Genomic DNA, 6,051 nt, shown 5'->3' with positions numbered 1-6,051 from the left:
TCTACACCCACCCAGTAGTCCGCACCCACCCTGGCCACACCCACACAGCCCCCTGAGGGCAACTGCAATGCTGATGCAGCCCTCAATGAAATTGAGTTTGACACCCCTGATCTAGAGAAACTTGCCCGGAAGTACACAGTGCTTCCTTATCATGGTCAAACTCCCCAAAGAGCTCCTTCCTGCATTTATTAGCACACTCTTATGCTAGCTTTCAGATGAACAGAGCTGAGGAAACATGAACTGCCAACTCTACAATACCTATCAGAATAAGAACAGATTATCAGAATTGACATGCAAAAGTCCAGGTAACCACTAGGTGATGACATGGAGATACAAAACACTATTTTTTAAAATAATCGAATTGTCATCTGGATTTTTGCAATCTAGAGTGGGTAGTCCAAATACATACAATCCTGATCACCTGTCCACCCTATATGAGTTCAAATCACCAGGACCAGATGGACTACACCCCAAGGTTCTGAAGGAACTGACAGATGTGCTCTCAGAACCACTGAACTATATTTTTCAAAGATCCTGGAGCACTGGGGAACTACCAGAGGACTGGAAAAGAGCTGATGTAGTTCCCATCTTCAAAAAAGGGAAAAAAATGGATCCAGGAAACTACAGACCTATCAGCCTGACCTCAACACCTGGGAAGATCTTGGAAAAGATAATCAAGCAACGAATCAGCAAACAAAGAGGCAAACAAAGTCATTCAAAAGCCAACATGGGTTTGTGAAAAACAGATCATGCCAGACAAATCTTATTGCATTCTTTGACCAGGTGACAAAATTAGTGGACCAGAGGAATGCTGTGGATATAATTTACTTGGACTTCAGTAAGGCATTTGATAAAGTAGACCACAACCTACTACTTAATAAGATAGAAAAATGTGGGTTAGACAGCATCACCTAGATTCCTAGCTGGACTCAACATGTGGTCCTCAATGGAATTGCATCTATATGGAGGAAAGTATGTAGTGGGGTGCCCCACAGCTCTGTTCTGGGCCCAGTGCTCTTCAACATCATCAATGATTTGGATGAGGGGATAGATGGGGAACTCATCAAATTTGCAGACAACACTAAGCTGGCAGGAATAGCTAACATTCCAGAAGGTAGACTTAAGATACAGAATGATCTTGACAAACTTGAACATTGGGCGCTATCTAATAAAATGAAATTCAATGGTGAAAAAAGTAAGGTTCTACACGTAGGCAAGAAAAACAAAATGCACAAATATAGTATAAGGGGTACCTTGCCCAATAGTAGTAACTGTGAGAGGGATCTCGGAGTCCTAGTGGACAATCACTTAAATACAAGCCAGCAGTGTGCTGCAGCTGCCAAAAAAGCCAACACATTGCTAGGCTGCTTTAACAGAGGGATAGAATCAAGATCATTTGAAGTATTAATACCACTTTATAAAGCCTTGGTAAGGCCACACTTGGAATACTACATTCAGTTTTGGTCACGATGTAAAAAAAATTTTGAGATTCTAGAAAGAATGCAGAGAAGAGCAACAAAGATGATCAGGGGACTGGTGGCTAAAACATATAAGGAACGGTTGCTGGAATTGGGAATGTCTAGTCTAACGAAGAGAAAGACGAGGGGTGACATGAAGAAGAAGGAATCAAGCTATTTTCCAAAGCACCTGAAGGCAGGACAAGAAGCAACGGATGGAAACTAACCAAAGAGAGAAGCAACTTAGAACTTAGGAGAAATTTCCTGACAATTAGAACAATTAATCACGACCTGCCTCCAGAAGCTGTGAATGCTCCAACACTGGAAGTTTTTAAGAAGACTGGACAGCCATTTGTCTGAAATGCTATAGGGTTTTCTGCCTGAGCAGGGGGTTGGACTAGATAACCTCCAAAGTCCCTTCCAACTTTATTATTATTATCATAAAGATAAGTTCCTGGAGGTACTTAATACAGGAATCCTGTGCAGATCCGAGTCTGTATTTCCATCAGTGACAAAAACACACAAAATAGAGACGAGGCAATGGCAATACAAATAGCCACTTTGCTCTCTCAAGATGAGACTGTTGCACAACTTCAGGACTGTATCATAGTCCTTAAATAGAGATATTTTTTCTAAACAAATTTATCAAATATGATTAATTTATCAAATTAACTGCCATCAACCCAATGGTGACAATTCTGCCCAATTAGTAATTATATTTTAGATTTTAAAGTGTACCATCAAAAAACCAAGTGCAATTTCACCCCAAAATTTTATTTCAAAACTGATCGGACTGGAACTTTTCTGCCAGCCAATTACCAGTTGTCTTTCTTTAGGCCATCCCCAAGTTAACTGAGTACATATTTACAAAAGAAACAGCATCTCACTGATATTTATTGCCAGCTGCTATATCACACATGCACGGAGATTTACGGGGCTCATTTTAACATGTTCCTGTGCCCTGTTCCTCTTCACCCCATCCCTTACGCATGTTGCACCTGGACGTCATATTTCTTTCATTACTCTTGTTTGACAGGAAAACAAAAAGCAGGCTCCCATTATTTATAGCTTCTTTGTCATCTCCATGAAACAAGAAAGGGACTCGACCATGTAAAGACAGGAAGGCTTTGTTTAATTTTAATTAATTCAACTTCTTTCAGATCTGAGTAAACCCCAGAACCAGAGCAACCAAGCTAATCATATTGTGAAAGCTCTTTCCCCCATCTTAGAAAAAATAACACGGGGCTATATAGCAATTGACACGTTCTTCCAATGGTGAATTCGGAATTGTTTTCATTTTGAGTCTAAACAAATATTCCATCACCCGATTCTGCAGGGCCATTTTCCAAAGCAGGAGCTGGTAACATAAATCAAGCATGTTGCTGATCCAGTTAAGACTCAGTCACAGCCGATACTGGATCTTGCAATTTCGGTACTGTAATTAGCTAACAGCAGAACTTTCACTCAGTAGATAGATAAGAAAGGTTCATTGCAAACCAGAATTTTGTCATATTCACACAGATTTAACATGACAAATTACCCGAATCCCGGCCTCCGAATACGAGTGCATATGTCAGCCCCGATTTTAAATCCTAGATCTCTTTCTTCTTTCCTAATACTTTTTGTTGCTTTTTTTAGAATGGAATGTGGAAGGAAACTGCATCACGTTGACATAGGCTTTGTCTGGATTGAGTGTTTGTTTTCCTCCTTGCTAGCTTCAGCACTGAATCATGCCAAGAATATTGTATTAAAAATTAAAACTCTGAAGCTAAATATTTCACCATCACCACCCTATCTTACTGCTAGCCTTTGCTTTCTATAATGGAATATCCACATGTGTACACAGTGTGTATGATTAACTCTTATTTTTTTTCGATAGGGTACAGGAATGTTAATTTCACCACTTGCTGTCTAATTTAAATTAACACTTTCTAGTTACGAATGATCCATAGATCTTCCATACTAATTTACGTCAATAGGAAGGCTGTTTCCAATGAACACAAATGGCATAGTCATGTGAAAAGATAGATGGAATTAATATGAATGGATTTAGTTATTAGACTTGTAAATAGACTACATTGTTTTCAAATAACAGGACTGTAGAAGTTCCTGCTATCATCAGATGTGATGGTGACCAATTTAAATGGTTGTAAAGGGGAAGTGGACAACTTTATGGAGGATCTGATTCTGGAGACCACCATCAGTGATTACTGGACTTCTTCATTGTCTCCCATCTCCAGAATCAACAGCGTACCTGATAGGAACCAACGCTGGAGGAGACCAATCTTTCTTGCCTTGAAATGTGAGTGGTTACAACGTGATATAGACTAACAGTGTTATTCTTACGTAGCATCATATTAATAATCACAAAAGGTATTAAAATATCTAGAGGACTGATGGTGCATCTGAATGATGGAGATGAAATATTTTTTTTTAAAAAAAGTCAGAATCGACACTCGAATTTCAAGGGCAAACAAAAAGATCGATCTATCTAGTGAGATTTACACTTCACCCTTTGACGTCATTAGCTTTTGAAGATTTCACACAAGACTGCATCTACAACATAGAACAGCCTGGACTTCCTTGTACACTTTATTATTATCCTATTGACAGTAGTTACGGAAATTGTGCTGCGAAAGCAGACCAGGAAATATCAGGTGAAGTAACTGATACAAAACACTTCCCTTTCAAGGAGGCATAGCAGATGGCCCATTAAACATACAACCACCGCCGTATACATGCTGTTAAAAATATTCTGTATGATAACAAGAATATTACTGATGCAAGCTTGGAGTTCTATGAAAGGGCAACCTGTTGAGTCTCCGCTGGGACTCAGTTTCATGGTAACAAAAAATACATTTGATTACGTCTGAATTTTTATGAAAGAATTTCAACATGGAAAATAATAACACCAATGCTGAGGAGAACCAGAAGGAAAAACACCACTTGAAACAGCCTGATAATGTCTGGGTATTCTCTGTAAGTCATCTCTGGGGCAACATTAAGCAGTCTTTTTCTGCATCAAATGTATGCCTGCTCTTTGAGTGAAGTATCAATAGAAAGGAAATGAAGTATGCGCATTCCAAGTTTAGCATACCTTTTTGCCCCCTTTAGATGCAACTTGGGGAAATGAGTCACCTTTTGGTGCCAAGAAACCATAACTTATTTTGATCCTTGCCTAATATGCATTCTCTCCTTCCCCAAGTAGCAAAAGGAATTTTTCATCCTGATGTTCTTTCAAAACTTGAGGATGGGGAACGTATCATTCTCTCCTCTAATTTTTCCTCTCAACAGCAATGTTTTCTTTTTTGATTGTTTGACACAAAACAGTTTTAAAATCCATTATATTAGGCATAAAGTACTAAGTTATCTCCTTTTCTAAAAACATTTCTTTCTAAAGCATTCATTCAAACCGTATAGGTCAGTGGTGGCGAACCTATGGCACAGGTGCCAGAGGCGGCACTCAGAGCCCTCTCTGTGGGCACACATGCCGTCGCCCCAGTCCTAGGCCTTCAGCTGGGTTTTATAAAACCTTTTTGCTTTAGGCCTCCACTGCCATGTACAAAAAAAAAAAGGTTCAATCAATCAGTCAATTTCAACTTCTTGTGGGAAAAAAAAGATCTTGCAAAGTTGGAATTGATTGATTGAACATTTTAGTCCCACCCAGTCTGCCATGCCCACCCAATGGGCCATGCCCACCCAATGGGCCACACCCACCCGGCACCCAACGATGCATAAGTGGGTTTTGGGTTGCAGTTTGGGCACTCGGTCTCTAAAAGGCTCGCCATCACTGAAATAGATTAGCATTGGGGAAAGCTAAAAAGCAATAAAAAATACATTTAAAAAACTAAAATTAAAAAAAGTTAGCACTGGTGAGGTGTTTTAAATTTCCATTTCAAAGCAGACAAACTCTACAAAGGTAGCTTACTATTAATATTTCATATGTGGGAAACTTGAATGGAAGCTGATCATAAATATTTCTTGTGAATCTGGTATTTGTAGATTTAATTTTTTTTTACTCACAGAAATAGAAATCAGACTATTGTTATTGTAGGTTCTAACACGATACAGATTCCATAACTACTGATACCATAACAAAGTAGCAATTTCACTTAACATCATCCCACAAATATTACATACAGCATTACACATCAGGTTTATTTAACGTATACCTCGTTAGCTTAGAATCACCGAAAATTCTATCTGACAGGATCGGTACAGATAGCTGCACAACCTATTCCAAAATTCTCAGCCTTTTTCTCCCCTTACCTTCCTTTAGCTTCTTTGTTTTACCTTGAAGGTATTTGGGAAATTGCATCATGTCATGGACAAATGAGTCTGGCTGAAGTAAAGGAAACCAATTTCCCTCTTGGCTTTTCATATATTTATCTGATTATTTTTTAACTCATACCAAGTGGACTAGAAAGAATGGAGTTCTTAAGCTGTTGGAAGAAGTTATGAATGCTGTAATTTTGTACAATTAATATCAACAAGAGGTTGCCTTTGAACTTAAAAAGGCAGCTTACTTCACTGCAATGCCCAAGAGCCGGTAATCTATTGTATTTGCCATTAACTATAGTGGAACATGAAGGCG

This window comes from Crotalus tigris, unplaced genomic scaffold (genome assembly GCF_016545835.1).
Source record: "Crotalus tigris isolate CLP2741 ecotype Arizona unplaced genomic scaffold, ASM1654583v1 scf7180000018354.2857554, whole genome shotgun sequence".
NCBI lineage: Eukaryota > Metazoa > Chordata > Lepidosauria > Squamata > Viperidae > Crotalus > Crotalus tigris.
Note: the sequence above shows the minus strand (reverse complement) of the source record.